General features: G+C 35.2%; 1 long non-coding RNA gene across 1 annotated transcript in view; it reads left to right on the forward strand.

Annotated features, from left to right (window-relative positions):
- The window catches only part of LOC121068019, a 150,067-nt gene that overhangs the window by 67,984 nt on the left and 56,476 nt on the right, over window positions 1-25,607 (forward strand). Inside the window, exon 3 of the long non-coding RNA XR_005818566.1 lies at window positions 3,301-3,390. This is a non-coding gene — a long non-coding RNA (uncharacterized LOC121068019). The remainder of the gene's footprint in view (window positions 1-3,300; window positions 3,391-25,607) is intronic.

Here is a 25,607-nt window from a genome sequence, read left to right on the forward strand (position 1 = left end):
GACAACCGTACATGCCCATTGTTTTGCATCATTAGTACAATGCTGAATCTTTAAAAAAATAAAAAACAATAATAAAAAAAAAAGCCCACTAGGAAATGTAGCCTCCAGAGTCCAGTCTTTTTTATTACTTTTTTTTTTTTTTCCTATTTTATACAGCACCTAATTTAGGCCACAGACAAAAAGAAAATGTATCTTGAATATGCATCACGGGTTCCAAAATGAAAAGAAATTGGATTTGGATAGCACTTACTCAATAGACAGATATGATACATGGTAAGAAGGTGCACTGTCTGCCCTGTGATAGATTAAACTACTTTGTAGGAAAATTACTGTGAGCCAGTCACCACCACCACCGTGGCTAAATCTTTAATAAAATTCTCTTCCATATTCAAGAGCGAGGTATGAAGTACACAATAAGCAGAGTGGAGTAGAGTGCCATTTATCAAACCACAGCTAGGTCTGTAATCTCCTGCTTTATCCTTTTTTAGTATTTTATTTGTCTTTATTGTTGCAAGGAAGCACATTTACCCAGGGCAGTGGGCTTTCGGTCCTGATAAACCTTTTGTTTTAAATTCTACCTGTATGTTTTTTTCTCTTTTTTCTTTTTCTTTTTCTTTTTCTTTCTCTTTTTCTTTTTCTTTTTTCTTCTTTTTTTTAAATTTTCTTTCATTTTCTTTATTTTTGGATCAGATAGCCATCCTGTCACTCTATGGGAGTAATTAGTTTGTTTTGTTTTGGTGGTCCCTTGCTTGTTACACGTTCTTTCACCCTTCCCTGCCTGACCTGACCTTACCTCTCTCGTCTTTACAAAAAGAAAGCCAAGCCTCTAGGACATTTTAAAAAGAATACTCAAGCCTGCGGAGAAGACAGTCTGGGAAGTATTGCATAATGCTTTTTTTGAGACTATTTGGCAAGATGGCAGTGTTGAACCATGTTGCAGTTGGCCCCTGGGTGGCACTACATGGTTAGAACTGGGACCAACAAAAGCATTTTCAGATAAAGGAAGAAAACATAATTGAAGCAATTTTCTTTTTTTTAAAGTTGAAGACAAATCCTTAAGCTGAATTTGTTGATATTTACTGAATTAAATACAAATATCTGCATATAACTGTTTTCCTCTCATTAAATCTGACGGCAAAATGTTCTGTGTGTCTTGTCTACCTGATAATATCTGGATCACTTTGGGCAACATGTTGATATTAAGTACAGATGCAGTGGAATGGTCCTATGGGTAGAAGTATGTGACTGGAACTGCTTTGTGCTGCCTGAATATGCATACTACCAGCCTGTGCTGCAGCCCTGGGGGTGATTTTTTTAGTACTATTATAACCCTTTTTATTGTTTGAATAGCAGTTTTATGACAAAACATTTATATTCAGCCTGCCTTTGTACTTGACTGAAAGAGAGCAATCACTGGGAATGATAAGGCAACAATGGTAATGATAACTGCATTTATGGAGGCTTACAGAATTTAAACGGGCATGCAAAAATAGACTCACAATAGTGCTCTACCTGAGCCTGAGCTGGTTTGGGTATGTTTCTTGTGCCAGGCCCATACTTGCTTATTGATGGAGATGTTTCCTTTTTTTCCCGTTTTTCTCCCTTATGGCATTTCTTCTGTATGAATCTTACGTATGTGTACATCAAGTTTATCTTACCACAGAAAGATGCCATAGTGAGCTGGAGGAACATAACCATTTTTCAAAATCCACATCTCTGAAAGTGTTGCTCAAACTAAATATCAAGTTCTCAGAGTTTGTGGCTATATGATCTTGCAACAGAATGACCATTACTTGTCTTTCAAGGTCCTAACCATCAAGAAAAATAGGCAAGTCCTTCGATCTCCTTTGAGGAGTGAGGGGTAATACTGGACACGGGAAAGTAATCCAACAGTGTAAGAGCAGCCAGTCTCTTGCCTGAATATTTTTAAATCCGAGCAATTCTACTTTTTTCTTCCATTCCTGTAGTGTTTTCTCCCCTTTGAGGTTCACATACACATACACACATGCACAAACACTTGTGTATTTCCTTAAATTCCTTGCTTTTAGAAGAAGTCAAGAAAACAACGAGAAGGTTTTTTTTTTTTTTTTTTTTTTTGTAGTGTGTGTGTGTGTGTGGGGGGGTGGTGCTGGCTCCTGGGTCTCTGAATTTTGTGTGAGCGGAGCAGAATTATGCCTAAGTCTGGTTATACAGTAGCAGTTAGTGTATATTATAATGAAAGGCGATGTCCACTACTCTTTGTTCTAAAAATATTATAAGGCTACTGTCTGCAACACTTTATACAGTGGCTGCTAAGTAGACTTACCAATATTGGAGGCTTTCTCACAAGGAAAGAGACTGTCCTTACGGAGTTAGAATGACGGATCCAGCCTATATTTTATATACATATTTTCAATATTTTAAAATATTTTTTTCAGCAAGCTACTTTATATAAAAATGTCTCTGAACTGTCTGTTTTTATAAGACAAAGCAATGTTTTTTTTTAAAACAGAATGAGCATCTGAAAGGCTTTTAAAATTATGAGGCGTACTTTAAGATTTCATTGATCACGAGAACTGATAATCTCAACATACCTCAATTTCTTTCATGCTGTTGTTTTCCTATTACATACTTTCAATTCTTTCTCCACTTATATTTTAATTTTCTGTACTTATCACCTTTACAAGTTGACAGTATACAAGATATCGGTAGAAAAACCTTGTGAAAACCAAGTGACTCTAGAACTGTAGGAAGAGAAAAATAATTTTAGTTGTTAAATGTGTTTTAATATATTCATGTTTTATTTTATTCATGTATGTTATTTTGCTAATTCAAGAGCTCTCTTACTAGGCTGCAATTTTTATATACATGTATATGGTCATTACATGTTGGCCAGTTTATGTGTTCTGTCTGTTCCATTTAGTTTTTAAATATGTTTAAATTCATAATTCAAATTCTTTTTTTCTGCAAGTGAAATACAAGTAATGCAAACATTAACTTGCTTTGCCTAAGTTCCTAGAGTGTTTTACTGGAATGCCGGATTCAAAGATATGTCATTTTCTACTAAATGTCTTTCTAATTCTTTTGTGCAAATGATACCTTTTCCCCAGGCCCAGCTACTTAGTGGATATTATTGAACAAGTGTCTTTTATAGGATCTAAAAAAGTGCAGCATTATGTGAAAGAAATTTTTTTAAATGTGCATGGACTATTTAGGAATATGCTTAGTGAATATTAAGCAAACACCTGAAGTTCCTGTGCTGCTGCCTAGAACCAGCACTTCATTACCTATTACGTGCAGTGACTTTGAATTTTTTATTAGGTACTGGTCTCTTAGCCTGTAAGGCTTGTGCATGATGTATATGAGAGTGATTTCCAGCAGAGAGAAGCTTATCACAGATCCACCTAAAAGGTAAGGCTATTTTTTTAATTTTTAGTTCATATGCAGAACAGCTGCCTGAAGAACACCTGCACACAGAACAGAAAAGAAATTTGGTTTAGGGGTTGATTATACACATTTTACCCATACCAGAAAGCACGATGAGTTTCAGATAAACCCAGAATATATAAATGGCAAGAACAAGACTATCAGAATATTTACCCCCCTATTTTTTTACTACTCTATATTATAGTGCTTTTTTTTATATAATCTTTTCTCGTCAACTTGGTGAGGATAAAGGAGAAAAGCTTTAATATATTTCAGATTTGTTTAGTTTTCCAAATCTGTAGTATTCACATCCAAGATTTAGCAAAGTTGAACTATAAATCTGGCAGACAACATACACAGAAGAATCATTGCCATCAGCATTCCTTATATTTGCTAAGGAAAACAAATGAGCATGAAGAAAATAAAACAGAAAAGCAGGAGGAGCAGGAGGAAATTGTGAAGAAGAATTAGGAAAGGCAACTAATAATAAGAAGGAAACAAGCATAGCAGTAGAAATACATTGGATACTATTTCATTAAAAATAGCTTACATGGGCTTTTGAGGGTGAAGGACCTTATCACTTAGCTCATGAGTGATAAATCTTAAGACAGTAGGTTGGTAACTCAAATCAGGTAATTCAGGAGATAATTGTGTATTAAGAACGCCTGGTATACATAGAGAATGGGGATGATATGCTGATGAAGAGGGACAGTCAAGATAAACAAATTAGGTAAAAGTATATGAAAGATAAGAAAGTTTGAAACCTAGGACTAACAGGGAATTTCTAGGTCAACAAGTCTCTTATATTAGTGTTACAAACTTGGCACATTCCATCTGAGAAGTTTTTTCTTTTTCTGATAGAAGCTTTTTTACATTTCCATCCTATTTTTTTTTTCATTGCCAATTTATAAATACTTTAGTGCCAAAATTTGCCTTTCAGAGGTTAACTTCCTTTCAGCCAGATGTTTTACCTTTCAAAACAACTTAGTGTTATTCCTCTTAGTCATTCCTTATCCACCTTTCAATTTCACTGCTAGCCCACAGATTGTCAACTTTAACTAGCTTTTTCATGTGTGGTATTGTTTTAAAAACCTTGCTGAAAGCCAGAGAGATATTTTATCAAGCAGATCGGTTATCTTATTGAAATTAAGTTATTGGTTTAGTCTGGCATGATCTTCATGCACTTAGTTTATGTTGCATTTTAAAGCTGTAAATGTCTCATTTTCTTGTTCGTACCAAACCACAGCTGTTAGTGATAATGTAATGAAATCGTTGCTCTTGCAAAGGAGAAGCTTTGTCAGCTATGCTTTCTGAACAGTGAATTCAGGTCATGGCATTTAAAAAAAATTCTTTGAAAGTAGTCTATTTTTTGATAATGGGGCCTTGATCTATTTCCCAATCAGACTGAGCATGCATATCATGACAAATCTATCTTTCATTAGAATAACTTACCTAAATGAGTTATCTAAATCCTAATCCTGCTTCTCTGAGGTGACAGGAGCAGCTGCTTGAGCACCAGGTAGATGTCTCTCCTGATGTAGGCCATGAGGCCACCACTGGTGTTATGAGAGAGCAAGAAGAGGGCCCTTGTAGGGAACAGGGGAGCAATATTACTCATGAGTGCTGAGACAAAACCAAAACTCAGATCTGACAAAGCTGCATGGTACTGAGAATGTATAATAATAGCAATAAAACAAACCCTATAAAAGCAAGTTGAGAGTGAAGACAGCCATCATTTCTTATGAGTTGTGCTCCAGCTTTTCTCTAACTACTTCAACTTCTTGGACATCTATGTAGAGACTTAGGGACAAATAATTTATTTGATTAATTAGTTTCAAAGAAAGTTTATTTGAAATTCTTATTTGACTTCTTATAGACTTGCTGTATAGGTCTCCGTACATGCTTAAGGTATTTAATAATGAGAATATTTCCCAGTTTCAATTGTTTTCTTCAAAACGATAGCAATGTTTCAGAGAATAGAAAAAACATGGACAAGAAGTCAGATATGAGTTGAACAATTTGAGCTGGATGCTTTCAAAAGGTCTAGCACACAAATTAATGAATGCAATTTCTACAGAGGTGGTAAACACTGATTTTTCAAGATTTTTTTTTCACTTGAAATAAAAAGGAGAAATAATAGCATAGAACACTTTTTTTTTAATTGAAAAGTATTACTGGTAGTTCTTTATGTCTTAGTATTTTTCTTTTTCTATGAAAACTAATAACTTTTTGAAGAAAGAAGATATTAACACCTTGAGCTATACAATTAAAATTTACTTAAAGCTTAGAAGAGCTGATGGTAGAACTTGATTTGGAATTCTCCATCAAAATGATCTTTCAATAGAAATAATTCATGCTATTAAATTAGAAGTGGCATTAGTATGGGACAATAGTAGCAGATCCCTAATTTAATTTGAAAAAGCAAGTTTTGACCTTGTTGAAAGTAGACCAGTGAAATTCACAGAAATGAAGTTTTTTTGGAGGTGTAGCTTATAAAAACCCCAAATCTCTGGTGATAATTATTAGTTATTTTGTACTAAAAATTTCAAAATCAATATAAAAGCATTTGGAGTAGTCAGAAAGTACTGTATATAGGTATCTGTTTTTTTTCATAGTTTATTCAATAAGTTAAGACAGATTTTTTGATTATTTTGATAGGATAATATTTTGAAATCTACTTTTTGAAATACTTTTTACTGTATCTGCCCAGAAAATGTTTCCTAGTGATGTTTGGTTTATACACACTATCAGCTGATCTTTCAACACATCACCTTAACCGGAGTGTTTATTAGTGTCTACATCAAACTTTAATTAAGCAGAAGGAGCTGAAGTTATTTCTGTTTCTGTTTGTTAGTTTGTTTTTCTCTGTGGCAGTGGTACATAGCTTGTAGCCAAGTTGCAGATTTGTATTTTATGAAATGACTGAAGCTGGTTATGAAAATTCTTGTTGTGGACTTCTGATAAATGCCTTCATGAGCAAATAATATAATTTTCAGTATATTATGCTGTGGCTCCTTCTTTTTGCATTTTTTTTTTCAATATCAAATTGGGGGTGCAATTAAACATCAAGGATATAATGGTTTCACTGATAGGAATTGGTGTTGTGGAGACCATATTTTAGCATTGTATTTTAATAACAATTGAGTCTTTTCCTAAAATCTCTTTCTTTGTTCAGCATAACTTTAACATGTTGGGCATGTCTCCTTTCATCACAGCAGGGGACACTGTGTATTTGTGGGATAAACTAGTTCCATATTAGCAATGTGAAATCTGTTTGAACTTGTTTGCATATGTATGCCAGTTGATAGTGCCTTTTGAGGAAGTGTTGGAGAATTGTGTCAGTAATATTTTTTTTTTTTCCTTAATAGTTAATTCATTTCTTGCAGATATGCTATTCCTGTTACACCTAAATACTATTCTTATTGTCTATGTATATAGGATGTCTGATAACAGCACATCAATAAATAAATGTAGAAATTAACAGCTGGTATTAATGAGTAAAATGCAAGCGCATTCACAGTTGGCTACTTTAAAGAAAATTTTGCAGGATTGCTGTGCTGAAAACTTGTAGTTTTGTTTTAATATGCTTGCATAAGAGTGCACTCTAGACATTTTCTAATGAGTTGGAGCCATTAAGCCTTAGATTATGCGAGTCTCTGTGTTGCATACTTAAAGTTTAAAATGTGGAGAACTTGGGTGTGAATCTGCATCTAGTGAGCCAGGTGCTAAAGCTCCCTACGCAATGTGCAGTAAGGGAGCTTATATGCTTCAGTGAACATACGTCAGGGAACTGCTTAGTCTGAGAATCTCAGCTAGGTTTAGGTATCGAGTCCCTCAGTCCTAATTATCTGGTGTAGTTCTGGACATGGGTAAAAGCAGAATGTGTTTATGTAGGTCTTTTTATGTCACCGATTTACATACCAATATTTGATCAAAGTCCTACTTAAGATGTCTCACTCGGTTTGTAAATCTTACTCTTTCCTTTTTATTTTATCTAAATATGCTTGCTGATAAAAAATTTCACTTTAAATTACTCTTTTATTTAACATAAGAGCGATCTTGACTACTTTACTTATGAATGGTCCACTGTGCCCGTGGGAAGTGACAGAGATGAGAGTGGATGTCTACTTTGTTATTTAGGTAGAAAAATACATTTTTCTGTTTGAAAATTGTAATTTGTAATCCCATCTAAAGAAATCTGCACTGTATTTGGTTTCCACTACAAATTCCTCTTGGTTTCGTGGCATTTTTAAGGTGTATCTTATTCTGAACTACTTAGAAATAAAAAAATGCAGACTCATTTTTGTCTGAGAAGGACAGGAGAGATTGTGCAGGGAGACTGTTCAGAATCTACAGTATTGTGTGCTAAAGACTAGCAAAGAAATAATCCACCTAGGACTATATGTATATATACATATATATATATATATAACAAACCACACAGCAAGATTTTCTATTACTATAGGGCTCAGCTTTAAACTATTTTTAATGTTGGCTTTTGACAAACAATGTATCTGTCTCCTTCTATGATGAGGAGACACAGCTCAGTAATAAAGAATACTAATTTATCTGTCTTTCTTATTCATGCCTGGGAAGAGATGTAATTTACAGAAGAAAAGTACAAATCACATTATGAACTACTTAAGAATTATTTCAGGAAAGGAAACAACTTCTGAAAGAAAATACGAAAAACACAATATAGTGACTAACCTTTTTTCCAGCAGCTTAGATGTGAAATTCCCTTTCTTGAAATGGGCATATAAAAAAAACCTGTGCAAACATCTGATATCTCATAGAAATGGTTTTAAAAGGAACTGACTACTTCTGTCATGAAACCTGAAGGAAGTTGTTTGTGAAGGTCAAAAGATGACATGAGCATTTCCCATCTGGGCTATTTGAAGGGAAGTCTACCTTCTTGAAATTGAGATGGCATCCATGCTGTTATTAACCTTAATACAAATTCACTTACACATTTGCATTGTAAAACATGTGGTTTAATCACATTAATAAAGTATATTGGTGTGGAATTCTGAGAAGGCTGATATGAACTGGTCTTTCTTATGACATGACTATATTGGCATCACTGGGCTTTGAAGTGGCTGTGCATGAGCTTTCTGAGGTATAGTTGGGATATGCTCCTTTGAAGCACAAGGTTCATAGCATGGGAAAAATATTCAAGAGATCAATTATTACTCCTGATTCACAATGTGTTCAAGCTGTCTTTATTATTTGTCATTGAGACAATAATTTGATTTGACAGGCAGATTGGATGTTATTAAAATTAAAGGATTTCTGTTGCCTTCTTGCACATGTGAGGCATTGTTTCTAAGATCTGCTTTGTGAAGAGAACCAAGAAGACTGTGTCACTGGTTTGGTCTGCAGGTAGGGGAGTTGGAAAATTGCCCAGTTTTATAATTGGTTGGTGAATTAATTGTGTATAACTGTCCATGGTGAGCCTTTACTGAAGGAATGTGTCTTTCACATTATTAATGCTGATACAGTGCACCTTTTTCAGGGGAAAACAGAAATTAGCAGCTTAGAGGGAGGGTTCTGTTGTGTTATTCGTGCTACTGCTCTTTTTATTTTCTAGTATGAGCCTTGCACTACCAGTTAGACCCTTTTTTACTAGATACTGCATGTTCATATAGCCAACAATAGGCCTACATATAATTATGAAAACAAAATTAGAGGAAAAGATTACAGTAGAGGAGAGTAGAAAGGCAAATCATGTATAATTGCACTATGCCTTCAGGTAGAGTTTACAAGCTTTTTATGAATGAATAAAGCAGAAGAAAATCTTATTTGGAGTGGAACTGTTGTTGGGAAAAGATGACTTCATTATTGTTTCTACTTGGTAAAAAATATAGACAAGTAGTGATCTGTTCATGAGCACATATCCAGTTTAGTGATCTTTAGATATACTTTGTAACTTCTCTTTCATTAAGTAGTTGTATTTGTACAAATATATAAAGTCTTTTTATTGGAAAGGTTGCCACTTTTATATAATTGCTATGATTTTAGGCATACTTAATGTCTTTTTCTGGTCTTTTGGTGAATGATATTCAATTTCTGCCAAAGTAAATTGATGAGGGACAATATGAGCCTATATTTTACACAAGTTCATGGTGAGCCTTTACTGAAGGAATGTACCTTTCACATTATTAAAGCTGATACAAGTCCAATTGGATTTACAAGTCCAATTTTAACATACCTGTTTTCAGATATTTAATAGCAAGAGTTTAGAGAACAGCTGATCCTTGAAAGTCCTTCCATAAACATCCACCACTAATTTGTAAACTAGTGGTCTTAAGCTGCTCCTTTGAATTTTAAGAAATATATGTAGTAATAAGAAGTGCATATTACTAGGATTATGTAATGTTTTTTCCTATCAAACAACACATTTCTATTGTGCTCTAATGCTAACAATTAACATGTGGGTTTTTTTCTTTGCTTGTTTGTTTTGTTCTTTAAAGATGAGCAAATGTTAGTAAACATACAGGTAAACCTACCAATTAATTAAGTCTACATGCAATTAAGTAAATGTAAATTGCCATATGCTCAATACATTTTGTAACCCTGAAGACAATAATTACCATACCCAGCTCATAATCTCCTTATTTTTAAAACAAAACAGTTGGGATATTCTCCCTGGCTTTTTTTTTTTTTCTTAGTTGTTGTTATTCAACAAATACAGAATGCAAGACAAGTACAAAATATACCTGAGAGCAGAACTATTTATTCAAATTTACAAATATGTACTTAAAAGTTTTTAAGGTCCTGTACTTGCAGATCTGGATAAACAAAGAACTGACTTTCAATCCATCACATAGAGTCTACAAAATTGAAGGTGAGGTGATTAAAAAAAGAGTTTCCTCACCTTTTGAATTACACTCAAATGAAATTTTGCAAATGGAAGAAGGAAAAATAATTAATAACTCGACACTGAACCTTCACTTTCTGGAGATGCCATTTCTTCTTATTCTATCAGGCAATCCTGCAATGTCTGAAGGGCAAATATATAAAATGTGAATGTGCTTGAAAAAATAAAATTTAAAAATAAGAGAGTGAAAGGAATGTTTTAGAATCTAGCCAGTCATAAAAGATGACTCATCAGATTGTGCAGCTCAAAACATTTTCATCTTTGTCTTTGAAATGCCCTTAGTCATTTAATGATTTTACTTCCAAGTCTCTACATACTTAGTCTCTATAAAATACTGAAATACTGCAAATATTTAAATATCTATGTGTAAACTATATATGTATATTGATATCATTTTGTAATCAATATTATGAACTCTGCAAAGTTAATTGTAGTTCTTGCTAATTTTTTGTATTACTTTGCATATAATGAGTTTTACTCATTATGTTTAATAACTCATTCATACATGTGTTGTCCACCGTTCACTATGATTCTGATGGATGGAAATAAATGATTCACGTGGTCATCTATGCTTTGGCTCTGCTTTCTCAATGGCTTCTTTTAGGTGGTGTGTATCAGTGTTAAGCAGCAACTTAAGTCTAACACAGGTAAAGATTTTTCCATGTGTAGTCATGTACTATACAGCATTCCATCAATAGTTACCCTTTCTGAGAAGTAAAAATACAAGTGCACAAAGAAAGAAAAGGCTTTCCTAATTACATGCCACTAAAGATACACAAGTCATTTCAACACAGTATGAAGCATTTCACAGACCTGCTTCTGCCAATCAGGTTTGCTATGGTTCTTATCAATACAAATGACGGTAACAAGGAGTTAGATTTTCTGAAAACTGGATTGAAGAAGAGTTATGTATGTCTCTAAATTGGAGAGACATGGATTTGATGGATGGACTACTCGGTGGATAAGGAATTGGCTGGATGGCTGCACTCAAAGAGTTATAGTCAACGGCTTCAAGTCCGAGTAGAGATCAGTGACAAGTGGTGTTCCTCTGGGATTGGTATTGGGGCTGGTGCTGTTTAACATGTTTGTTGGTGACATGGACAGTGAGATTGAGTGTACCCTCAGCAAGTTTGCTGATGATACCAAGCGTTATGGTGCAGCTGACACACTGGAGGGAAGGGATGCCTTCCAGAGGGACCTTGACAGGCTTGAGAGGTAGGCCTGTGTGAACCTCATGGAGTTTAACAAGGCCAAGTGCAAGGTTCTGGACCTGGTTTGGGGTAATCCCAAGCACAAATACAGGCTGGATGGAGAACGGATTGAGAGCACCTTTGAGGAGGACTTGGGGGTGTTGGTTGATGAGAAGCTCAACATGAGCTGGCAATGTGGACTTGCAGCCCAGAAAGCCAACTGTATCCTGGTCTGTATCAAAAGCAGCATGGCCAGCAGGTCAAGGGAGGTGATTGTCCCCCTCTGCTCTGCTCTTGTGAGATCCCACCTGAAGTAGTGTTCACCTTGGGCACAAGAAGGACATGGACCTGACCTATTAGAGTGAGTCCAAAGGAGGGCCATGAGGATGATCAAAGGGTTGGAGCACTACTCCTATGAAGGCAGGCTGAGGGAGTTGGGGTTGTTCATCCTGGAGAAGAGAAGGCTCTGGGGACACTTTACAGCATTTTTGCAGTACCCTAAGGGGGCCTACAAGGAAGACAAGGAGAGAGACTCTTTGTCAGTGAGTCTAGTGATATAACAAGGAGTAATGGTATTTAGCTAAAAAACGGTAGATTTAAATTAGCTATAAAGAAGAAATTCTTTACTGTGAGGGTGGTGAGGCACTGGCACAGGTTGCCCAGAGACGCTGTGGATGCCCTGGTGTTCAAGGCCAGGTTGGATGGGGCTTTGAGCAATGTGGTCTAGTGCGAGGTATCCCTGCCCATAGCAGGGGGGTTGAATTAGACTTTAAGGTCCCTTCCAACCCTAACCATTCCATGATTCTGTGAAATACTATATTTTTAGGACTATGAATATTCCTTTCAGCATGAGGAAGAACTATGTTCATTTGAATTAGGAGGAGATAGGAGGGAGACAGAGCTGGTGATCTGGTTGTTTTGTAGTTTAGCTTCTGAAGAGAAAAGTAAAAAATAGCAGTTTAAAGGAAACTGCTAGGACAACTATTAATATTTTAGTATAAACTCATTCCAACTAAAAATATTTTTATAGTAACTTCTTTTAAAAATCTGCTTAGAAGAACCCTACTCCACAGACATTTGAAAAGAACATGGGTTATCCATGTGTAAGATTCATAAACAGCTTTAATTCTTAATCTTTACCCTTTCTGACTCTTTTGACCTACGGTTTGCCCAAGTTTAAGATGAGATCTTCTACCAGTGCTGACAATGAAAAAAAAAAAAAAAAAAAAAGGAAGCACAACAAAAACCTGAATATCAACAAGAAGATTCACATTCACAGAGGGATGCAATCAAAAATGATGCTGCAAATCAAGCCTAGAATCAGACCATCAAAAATTCAAAAACTTTTAGCTATTTGCAATTATGGTGGTAATTGCTATTTTAAAATGTTTTGCTTCTTCCATAGAATCTCCATGTTGTTAGCTAAAATTCTAGGTATTTTAAATCACAGAAAATCTTCTTGCAGCTGATGAAGACTAAATATTATAGGCAATCAAAACAACGTATTATCTACATATTTTAGCTGATTAAAAAAAAGTAGCTTTTGGAACTTCTTTTAAAAATCATTTTGCTACATAGTAGTAGCTAATTATAACATACTTTTTCATAGACCCAAATGTTACTGATATTTCTATTAAAGCAAAAGGTGTTGGATTTTTAAATTTTCTTTGAGAAAATGCCATCTTAGATTCTTTGCTATGGTATTTTAGTCTATGTAGTTATTCCTTTTCTTTCTGTTGTGAATGTTTATTGTCAGTGTTTTTTGTCAAGTTTTGATTAATATATGTAAGCAACTTATAAAATACATAAAATTTTAAAATACTGTAATTTAAAGACTGACATATTAATATTACTTAATATGAGACCATTAAATAAAAGTAAATGGCTGAAAGTTATATAGAGAGTGTAGGAAAATAACTACTGAAAAATAATGTACAAGTAATTTTGGTCCAGATTAATTATTATAATGGGCAACTGAATTATAAGATCTTGCATCGTACTCTTTCTTGTAGTAAATTATATCTTGAATATAAGAAAGAGCTTTTATTTTTATTCTCTGGTAGTAATAATAATCTGTGATCTTACTTCTTTTGCTAAAAGGCTTGTTTAAGTCACAGTTTTTGAATGATAGGTTCTGTAAGGAAAGGGAAAATTCAGTCTCATTTATTCAAAAATTTTATTTAGAATTTTTCTACTAAATCTGTTACAAGTCAATATATGCCATGATTTTTAATGAAGTAAAAATTCATAAGCACTCTGCAAGTTGTTTTCTTTTAGTAACATTTCATTTGCTATTAGCTTGATGTCTGAAGAACAGATGTTAACAAATGGTTTAAATTAAGAATCTCTTCTCAAGGTAAGGTTGTACAATGTGACCTTGGTCTACGTGACCGATACCTGGCCAACTTAAAGGATTTTTTTTGAACAAGTATTTAAGAAAGAAAGCAAGTGAATACTTTTATAGAAGTTGTTTTATACACACTATGTCTGCATGAAGCAAATGCAAAGATTGGCAGGTAAGTGATGACACAGCATTGATACAACTGCAGTAGGATCAATGAAGTTGGCAGAGCCTTGGGTGGAATTTTTTGAAGTTAGAGACAAATTTTTAGCAGAATGCCCTGACTCAGAGACCTCATTTACAAAAGAGTCAGAATGTGCCACTATATTAAAGTACTCTGAAATTGTGTAAGAATATTTTGTTTTGACTGGGTTTGCAACAAGAGAGGAGCTGGAAAGTGTTGGAAAGTTTAGAAGAAAAGAAAATCTTTAAACATCCAAATAACTGCAGCTAACTTGATATAAAATGGAGATTTTGATTAATCTGTTAAATGTCTAATTTTGTACTCACTGATTCATACCATTGAGGCCAAGAACTTCATAAATATTTAGCATCTTTACTAAGCTTGTGTGACAATTTGAGGCAAAATGAAACCTCAAAAAATGAGTAAAAAAGGTTCACAGGTTGAAACCACTCTGAGTTGTTTAATCTGCAGTACTAAATTATTGAATCCCTCAAGGAAGAGAAATATTATACTATTATACTGTATAGTATTTGGAAAATGACTTTTTAACATTAGAGCAAATCTGCTAACTTTGAGCATGTGATTTTAATCAGGGCATGAATGTTGAGGATTTTGTACAAATAAACCACCCTGGTGAATCATTGCATAGGGTCACTTGATAATGCATTTATTTTTATAAGGTGTAGGATGGGTGTAGAAAAGTTAAAGAGGAAGAAGTCTGTCATGGTATTTTGAGTTTTAAGCATATGTTTTCTGAATACATAAGCAGCTTACTTTGTTCATAATTAAAATGCATGCTAGAAAAAAGTAAAAACATATTTAGATCACCTTTGTAATATGGCTGTGTATTTAAGAACAGACCTGTCATACATCATTTTACGCATTAAAAATGAAGCCATTTGAGCAGGGGTCTTTGTTTTACAATAACTATAAACTTGAACTTTATTATGAAAGAGGTACTACTTAGACTTTTTCCCCGTACAATATGTCTCTAAATCTGATATGACATGATATTGTAGGAATAAAAAAGCAGTCATGATTTCAGTTATAAAAAGCCTGAAAGTAAATCTGTGCTATTGCAGCCACACTCAGGAAAAGCACCAGTCATTTTATTCAGTAGCATTCCTGAGCCAGCTGATAGATGAATCACTTTTGACAGTAACTCACTTTTTGACCTATGTGGCAGAGAGAATGTCACAGCAGTAGGAGAGGTTTTGTGATAATTGGAAAGTGAAGGGGACTTGGTGGTGCAGTCGGTTAGTGCATTAGCCTTTCCCCTCTGGAGACCTTGGTTCATATTCTGCCTTAGGGTCAGTAGTGAAAATTCATGCTTTGGTGTCCTGTCTTTGGTGTACGTATGACAAAAAGACTCATGTTTAGAAACAAAAATTGTCTTTCTTCACTATAACACACTGTATTGGAAAGAATCTTAGGGCTGATGTACATTGGCAGAGAGCTTAAACAGCCTTTATTCCTACGATACGTGTCTATCAAGCCCACTTTTTCCAAAAGCCGTTCACTCAAGGTGTTACTAAAAGGGAGAAAAGAAAAAACTTCACAGATGATATGCATGAAAATAATGCAAATAATAAAGGAAACTCATCCATAGTACAAAAGCTACACTGATAAATTGCCCATTGTTACCTGGTCAACTCCTGCTAATCTCTCATGTTTCTCTTAAGGTGCTTTACTTGAACCTCCCTCTGCCAGATATATTTAAGTGCCAGAGAACTGCTATTTCATATGCAGCGGAGTGGAGCAGTGATGACATTCAGTGATTAATTAGTTCAAAAAGTACACATTCCCTAAAGGTATTCTGGGAGCCACCTTCCAGACCTGTTTAAAAGAAACATATTGCTTGCATTTACAGCTGGTGGTAAGCTGAATATAGATTGGTTATCAACAGTGGACTGTCTTTATTACATGTGTAGTGCTTACTTTTATTGCCTTGTAACAAGGATGGTACAACTAATTGTGCCTAATGATCCAATACAAAGAGCCCAAATTTTGTGTTATTGACTCCTCCTATGTTTATCTTCTCATTTCCTTTAAAATGTACAACTTCAAAGTTACTTTAGGGATTTGCAGCAATGTATGAACAACTTAACTTTCAAATCCTCACAAAAATGTTAGCTCTGTTTACAACTGTGAGAGAGCTTCCCTCTTTAAATATGAGTTAAATACTCAGGATGGGTCCTGCCTGAGAGCCTAGGTGACCATGTGCAGTCTGTTCAAGGATAAAAAAGGCATCAAGGAAGTGAGACCCACAATTTTATACCCTTCTTCTAGGCAATAGGCAATCACAATTATGGCTCCATCTCTGGAGCAGATGACAAGAATTATCAGCTAACCACAGTGATTTCCCTCTAGCTGGAGGGAAACATGGAGTAGAGATTAAAACCCGATTTTTCTTTTTTCCCCTTCAATTGGAACAAAAAAGATAGAGTGGGGTAAACAGAGAAGAAGCAAAGGATTAAAGGATAAAGACAGGACAGAGGAAGCTTGAACAGTAGGCAGCAGACAAGAACAGAGCTGTCATTTGACTGATAAATCATTCTCTTAATCAACTGTGCCAGCCAAAGAAAGCCTGAGTAAGCAGCTACAAATGAAGAAACTTTAACTGCTTTTTTTTTTTTTTTCTCATTTGTTTCCATTCCTCCATCACATACCTAATAATTTACATTTATAATTTTAATTGCACTATTTTCTAATAGGGTGATAGAAGCCTTGGTTTAGGACTTTTCCTGTTGCTGTTTTCTTCATGGAATGCCATGGAATTTATCTGAAGCCCTGAATAAGAAGCAGAAGCAAGACAGGATTCAACTGACTTTCTCATGCATTATGATGTTCACTTAAGGGAATAACTTAAGATAGTCCTTCTCAAGGTACACTTGCACCTTGCCAGATCAGCAAGGTCACTCTCACACATCCTTCACCTCTAATTACAGACCAATATCAGGGATGCCTTTGGGACATCAGCTTCATATCCTCTAAAGGACAATGATAACAGTTTCACAGCCTCAGAAGAGAAAGAGTACTTAGAAAAGTCCTTTTCCTTTTCTATTTCCATGCAAAGGTGAGACTGAAGTAGAAATGAGAGTTGAGGCTGAAATTAAACGGAAGAAGGATGAGACCTGTGTTGAGATGGAAGTGAAAATCGAGTATTCTAAGTTGTAACATGGTTTTGGTAAATAAAAAAATACTCAAACTTCAAATAATCTTCGAACTGGTCAAGTGAGTTGGTCCAAAACATTGTTTTTCATTTTTTTTTCTTTTGTATACTTATTATCAATTCAGAAATGTGAGATAAATACATAAATGAATCTGCTCATATTTACTTTTAGGTATGCTTATGTGTTAAAACAAAAGCCTTACGAATAACTCTTTTCATAAATAAAACTGTTCTGCATTATATACAGCACATTATCATCATCTGCTTATGCTGTGCCACATTTCAAGTAGGGTTCCAAAGGAAGTGAAAGGTGTCTAGTATGAACAAGCTCTGCTGATGTTAAATTTGCAGGTAGAGGAATAGTAACACATTCTTATTCTGGAAGCCTACATGAATCACCTGATGAGCTTTCTAGGACAATTAGTTTTGCTTAGGCTTTTTCTCTTAGAATCCAGACAGTATTTTTGCTCATGTAAATCTTTAATGTTCAACAGTGTTTCTCACTAATAATTGGCTATGCATCCTAAGACAATTGAAATATGTCTATTCATAACTATGTTGTTGTAACTATAATATTTAAACATGCATTGCAAGTCTCATTTTTAGAAGTTCTTTTAGCTATTATTTTTAACTATGGAAAATGAAAGGTAAAGGTAGTGCAGGTGCAGTAATTGGAATAGAGTGATCAGATTTCTAGATGCTGACAGAAGTGTGTATACTTCTAGACTTGATTTTGACTTGAGAAAATAATCTGACAATTTATTTTTACACCACTTTAGCAGTGGTGTGGATTTATTTATTTTTTCAAAGTTTCAGTGTTGTTAGGTATGATGCACAGAAGCAGGGTGAGAAAGTGATTTCATGCTCTATTTCTCCAGATGAAGTTTGGTGCTTTGCTGACGAATACTGACATGTAAACCCAAATTGGAACTTCCAGGTCTAACAATGGTAAATACAAAAGTTGTTCACAGTATTCATAGATATAATTTTATAGGCCACACAGAACTTTTGAAATGAGCTGATATCTTGCCATGGCATAGATTACTTTACATATATATATATATGTATATATATATATATTTGTTAGACTCCTAGGATGATGTCTGGTTTCTGTTCATTTTAAATAGATTGCTTACTTTCACAAATTTGAGTTATATTGAAATAAAACAATTTAAAAAAAAGAAAAATCGGTGGTCACGTTGCACATTTCTTTTGGAATAGAATTTTCTTGATTGTCTAAAATTAAATAAGCTTACAGTATTTGGCAGGATAGAAAAGGACAAAGTCATCTAATACATGAGCATAAAGAAGTATCAATACTTTTGCTTTTGAAATCTGATTCACTCTTTTTTCTCTATTTCTTAACCCAGAATTTTTACCCCAAATAATTGTTTTTGGTTTTGCATTTGTGCAGTAATCTTGAAAGATCAGGAAGTTGTAGAATAAGGAAATTGTATATGCCACTTTACTACCTGTTTACTATCTCCGTTTTCTGCCTTTGCAGAGGTGGATCACCTTGGGGTGATGCTTTTCACCTCATCTGTCTGTTCTGTCTGTATCTGTCCAGTCTCTGCTCCAGACACGAAAAATAGTTTATAAAATAGCAGCTATTTCTGTGTACAAAAAAATTGGTATGGGTTCTTCTTAATATCCAAGCCTTTTAACCATGTAGGTTCCCCCTCCAGACGTTTCATGAACGTCACTGTACTTTCTGCCCTGGGGACAGAACAGATAGGAATGGAAACCACTCCAGCCAGCTATCAGTCAATGGTAGGTCATCCTTACTCATTAATCATTGGTTTACTGTAACTGGCCTTCGTCACTATGCTAGAACTTTTTTTCTACATATATTTTAAGACAAGATGGTTGCACTTTAAGTAAAACAAAGAAACAAATGCTGCATATTTTTAATGGAAAAGACATCTTTAAAGAAAAAAGTTTCATCCTGCTCCCCTCAAAGTCATTAATGGCTGTGATTCCTGTTCCTTCTGTATAATCTCAAGAATGATTGTCACCTCATAATATAGTGAGCATTTTATTAAACTGTTTGCATCTGGCCAGATATATAATTTTGAGCTCTTTCTAGTGTTTTATCTTTATCCTTAAGATTGTTCCTAAGGTAGCTCTCTGAATTTGGAATCCAAAAAAAAAAAAAAGTGGTTACTGTGTCTCATATATTTAAAGCACAACTTTGGGGTATGAGAAAAAATGCTAGAGAATGGGAAGATGAACAAAGTTATCAATTTGATAATAGCAACACAAAATGTTTAATAATGTATCAGATAACATTTATCAAAAGGTTTATGTAGCTGCCTACATTCATAATGAGAAGCTGTGGAATAACAGCCATAATCACAGGTTTATGATAAAGTATCTGAGGCTTCAGATGTTCAGTCCAACAAGCACTAATATCAGAAAGTGAATAAGTAGGTTTACTGAATAGTGATAAATGTAATTATGGTACTCTGACATATAAACTTGTTTCAGAGGCAAACTTGTTTCAATTAAGAATAATGGAATACTGCCTGATGAAATGAGATCACGGCACTGTCTGTTCATTACATAAAACAACAGACTGCAAATAAGAATATTAAAATTTAATGTGGAAATAATAGTTTTATATTCCTCTCTTTGGGTAGAATTCTTAGTTGCTGGGAATTTAGATATGGAATAAATCTGGGTGGGTAAGTAAGGGAGCAAGGCTTTGAGTTGACTTTTTCTTCCAACAGCCTTTATAGACTTTGTGGCAAAATGTTCCCAGTCATAACTCTGTATGACATCAGGGTTGTAGCCAGGTTATGTGACTACAGCCAAGTGTTGTATACCTGGCAGGTTTCAAGAAGTACAGAAAGTGTTAAAGATGTGTCTCACTTTCAAGAAGTCTGTATCAGGAAAAAATTTGGCTACTGTTGCAGGTATTTCTGACTGTGTTTTGCTTCAACCAGAGGTTGACACTTCAATTCTTCATGCATTTAGAACTTTTTGAAGAAATGATCCCTTCAAGATGACAACTCTTAAAAGGATAAAAGCTTAAGAAAATACATAACACACTGAAATATGCACACATATAGTACCTCATCTTGCCTAGTTCTCCATGAAATGTCAAAAGAACCTCCTACTGTGATATGTCTATGAGCTCTGCAAGACTGATTAAATTTCTATATAGTATCAATCGTTGCATCCTGTGAACCATAAATTATAAATTTTCTGTTCTACTTTATCACTCTATAAATGGGTTTAAAACTTTTTTTTCTTAGCCGATACAAAGAACAAACTGTGACTCTCATTTTATTTGTGGCAATTTTATGCACATGCTCCATGTTATGGACATGAAAACTGAAACAGAGTATAAATGTGGGGTATATTCTTTATATATGTGTGCAAAAGAAATGGATTAAGAAAGTATTTGCTACAAAAAATAAATAATATTGGGATTTATTTCTCAGTTTTGTAATATCCCACAGGAAGGAGACAAACTTAGATGCCAAAGACTCTCTTTGGGAGCAGAGTAGAAAATATTCAGGCTGTGAGAGGATACAGTTTTCTCCCTTGCATTTTTACGTAGTGGAATGGCAAAATACAGTCAGAAGATTGGTGTTAGAGATGTTTGTGCTTTGTGACAGAAACTAGTGTTAAAAGGGCTCGTGGTCATTTCTCACACCACTTCAGGATGTGTGGTTTCTGTATAGAATCTCAACTTACACATTTAAATCATATTCAATGTTTTTGACCTTTTGGCACCACACACCAGGAGGCTAATGTGAGGAATCTGTTCTTCATGATTTGCCGACTGTAGTTTAAGTCCACTGTTCAGAGAATTTCAGGAATATGAGTTTCAAACTAAGATGAATGTAATAAAAATAACTTTATTCTCATTCTCATGTCTGTTTCACACTCTCTCACTCTCTCTCACAAGGTTTTGTACTGCTGCTCATCACCATTGCATCTGAGTGTCTTCCAAATAAAATAAATAACAGTAGCAAAGCCTCTAGTGAACATCATGGGGAACATCAACATTTAGAGGCAGGGATTATAAACCTGTGTGCAATACTGTATGAATGTAATTAGATTGCTTCCAGACTGGAGCTGGTTTACATCCAGCTTCCTGAGAAAAATGTAGTTGAATCCATTCAGGCCTATATTTACAGTATGGACTAGCTTTAGACCTGTTGCTTCTTTCACAGCAGGAGTAGGGTTTGAGAAAGATGAGAGAGGAAGATGTGCTTGTGTGACAACTCTTGGTAGCTTGTGATAATTGTGCACAAATTTTTTATTCAAGTTGTGAGTCTCATGGTTATGAATAAAACTGTGATTTGTTATGGAATTCCTCAATGTAAATAAGCATAATTTTAATAGCAACTTTTCTAAATGAAAAAGTGGGAGTAGAATTACTATTTTTCATATAAAACTATGTACTTCTATTTTTCATCTGTTTATTTTAACAGTTTCTTGTATCTTTAGTATTGTAGGTATCCTGAACAATATGCTGTTAAAACAAGAGTAAACATAAGTTGATCATAACAGAGTGGCTTTCGAAAATGCAATATTCATTTGAGAATGGATCATAAACAGAAGCCATTAGTAGAATTTTGTAAGATATAAAGAGTCTGAAGTAAAATGTATGAATAAAAGTGGTAATCGCAAGAATTTTTAAACTGTAAGTGGTGAATATTGTAACAATGAAGTATAAAATAAACAGTTCTAAAGATCTTAAAATCCGAATCACATCAAACCAAGTGCTAGTAAATAAAAGTAGCAAAACGTCTCCCATTAATTGAAACACGCTTAGATCATATAAGAACACTGGTTGGCAGAGTCCCTTGGGAGGCAGTTCTGAAGGGCAAAAGAGTCCAGGAAGGCTGGATGCTCTTCAAGAAAGAAATCTTAAAGGCACAGGAGCAGGCTATCCCCACATGCCAAAAGATGAGCTGGCATGGAAGAATGCTGGCTTGGCTGAACAGAAAGCTGTGGCTAGAGCTCAGGAAGAAAAAGAAGGTTTATAACCTTTGGAAGAAGGGTGCAGGCCACTCAGGAGGACTACAAAGATATCGTGAGGCTGGTCAGCAACAAAATTAGTACGGCCAAAGTCCAACTTGAGCTCAATCTGGCTATTGCTGTTAAAGACAATTAAAAATGTTTTTATAAATACATAAACACAAAAAGGAGAACTAGGGAGAATCTCCATCCTTTATTAGATGTGGAGGAAAACATAGTGACAAGAGATGAGGAAAAGGCTGAGGTACTTAACGTCTTCTTTGCCTCAGTCTTTATTAGCAAGACCAGTTGTTCTCTGGGTACTCAGGCCCCTGAGCTGGTAGACAGGGGCAGGGAGCAGAATGAATAATCCACAAGAAAATGGTTAGAGACCTGCTACTCCACGTAGATGTACACATATCTAGGGGGGCAGATGGGATCCACCTGAGGGTACTGAGGGAGCTGTTGGAAGTGCTTGCCAAGCTGTTTTCCATTACAGCAGTCTTGGCTATCAGGGGAGGTCCCAGTTGAATGGCATCTAGCAAATGTGACGCCCACCTAAAAGAAGGGCCAGAAGGACGATATGGGAAACTACAGGCCTGTCAGTTTGACCTCGGTGCCAGGGGAGCTCATGGAGCAGATCATCTTGAGTGCCATCACACAGCACTTACAAGACAACCAGGTGATCAGTCCCAGTCAGAATAGGTTTATCAAATGCAGATCCTGCTTGATGTTTATCAAATGCAGATCCTGCTTGATGAACCTGATCTGCTACAACAAAGTGACACACTCAGTGGATGAGGGAAAAGCTGTGGATGTGGTCTACCTAGACTTCAGTAAGGCTTTTGACACTGTTTCCCACAGCATTCTTCTGAAGAACCTGGCTGCTCAAGGCTTGGACGAGTGTACTCTGTTGGGTTAAAAACTGGCTGGGTGGCTGGGTCCAAAGAGTCGTGGTGAATGGAGTTAAATCCAGCTGGAGGTTGGTCAGCAGTGGTGTCCCACAGGGCTCAGTACTGGGGCCAGTCCTCTTCAATATCTTTATCAATGATCTGGACGAGAGGATAGAGTGCACCCTCAGTAAGATTGCAGATGACACCAAGTTGGGCAGGAGCATTGATCTGCTTGAGAGTAGGAGGGCTCTGCAGAGGGATCTGGATAAGCTGGCCTGATGGCCTTCCAAAACCTATCCTTTTGATATCACAGTCTGCTGCTACATCTGATGAGGAGAATGTAAAAATAATTTTCAAATGTTTAATGATATTACTGTTATATTTTGAGGGTCTTTTATCTAGGCATTATTTAAAATCCTATTTTATTTTATTTTATTTTATTTTGTCTGAAAAATTTGAATGAAGTGATTTTAGAACTAACAATGGACAGCAAAGGGGGGTGTATGATCTTGGACCTCATTAGCTGCTGCTGCCATTACTCAGAGGAGTTGTGTTGATCTAGACCGACAGCTAAAAGAATGCAAAGACCATAGAGTGATATCTTGGGCATTAGGCGGCTCATGACTCTGTGCTTGAGTTTGGAGGGGAGCAAGAAGGTGCTCTGCTCTAGGCATCTAGGAAAGAGGAGATGGATTAATAACACTTTTTCAGAGTTCCTGGCAGAACTAAGACTCCAGAATGTCAACCAAAAGGGAGAATAGTAATGATATATAGGTAAAATTACGAAAGCTTCCTTTTTTATATATATTTTTTCCAAGTGGTAAGATCTTTTCTAGAAGCATAATGAATTGGTCTGAATTAAAAGCTTTATTTTTTTTTTAGTTAATTATTATTAATTATATAGAAGGATTCTATTTTAAAGGTTTCACATATGGTATTAAGTTTTAGGATTTGGAACAAACCGATTTCAATTAGTAGATACTTCACAGAGTTGCATTCTTCCTTTTAAATCCATTGGTTTAGTTAAGTAATAAGATTTTTATTTTTTATTTTTTACAATATTCCTTAAAAGAAACAACTTGTTCAAAACCTAGGTTCAATAGAAACCATTAAGGCAACAGAAAGCTTTTATTCCAGAACCTTAGAAACAAAAGTAAACTAAGAGGGAAGTAAAAGTCCCAGAGGTGCAGAAAATGGCTCAGAAATATGGAGTCCTCTAACACATTCTTATTTAAAGAAAACACAGAGAGAATCAATATATGAAGATGCCAACCTATCTGAATCCTGTGAATGATTATCCCAGCAGAAAGATAGCTCTTCTCACCTCAAATGAAGACTCTTAAGGAGCCATTAATACTTTGAGTCAAAAAAGATAGAAACAGGTGTGAAGGGCATAGATTTTATTCAAAGAAAAAGGCAGGAATTTTATTCTTGAAAATCTGGGAAATATCCAGTGCTCTGGATTGAGTAGACGAAAGATCATGGACTTGCCCAGGAAAGGGTCAGTAGAGAAAGCAACCATTAAAGGATTTCAGTTTTGGATTACCAATGTCTCTCACATATTCCTCCTTCTCAGGTAATGGACTACCTGCAGAGTCCTTCCACTGTGGCATCACCTGGGATAAAAGTTTAACCATGTAGATGTTGGCCCAGTGGAAACTGGGTTTCAGTAACCCCTATATATTGCACGTGCACCTAGACAGCTGCCAAAGATATAGGACTGTACTATTCAGACTGAATTACAAAGATGCAAATTTTGTATGTCTGCTTTTTTTTTTTTTTTTCCTTACTCAACTTAAAATGTATCTTTAGTTTCTGCAATTCATGTTTCTTGGTGGCTCAGCATAAGTCATCATAACAAAATGGAGACTTCATGTCAGACCTTTGATCTAAAGACCCTAAAAACAATTGAAATGTTGCTCCCACGTAGCAATGTTATATTTCAGTAAGTTAAATTACAGGAATGAATAGAATTTAGAATGGCAAAAACAAGGAAATAAATAAAATGTTTCCTACCTTTCTAAAAGTTTTTGTAACAAAAATGTTTGTTGTGCCTATATAGAATAATTTAACAAAATTAAACTTTTGCGAGGCATCGTTATTAATAAGTTGATAGCATTAATAATATGTTTTAAGAGACATTAATGCTAAGCTCATATTGTAGGGACATATATAAGAATTTGTTTCTGTGAGAGCTTATTACATAAATAGGCAAGACCAAAAGGAGTAGGGAAGGAAATAAATAAATGGAAATATCAAATGACTTGCATGTTGGAATCAGTAAATTTGCCCAAGTCTCCTGCATCCCAGTCTGGATCTGTACCTATTGAACCACTAGTAGATGACAATTCTGAAATAGGTCACAGAAGCGTTCATACTAGGAGTGAGAGGTGATGATAAGTGAGGTAATTACAAGGTACAGCTATTTAAGTCAGTTATCTAACTTCTAACTACCTCTAATTATGCAGCAGCTCTATTGCTCTATGATGGGTGAGTTAATGTAAATACTTTCAGCTAGTCCTTAGGAAACTTTGCCTTGCAGAAATCAAGCTGCTGCTGACTCAAGGT

This window comes from Cygnus olor, chromosome 3, assembly GCF_009769625.2.
Source record: "Cygnus olor isolate bCygOlo1 chromosome 3, bCygOlo1.pri.v2, whole genome shotgun sequence".
Classification (NCBI taxonomy): Eukaryota; Metazoa; Chordata; class Aves; order Anseriformes; family Anatidae; genus Cygnus; species Cygnus olor.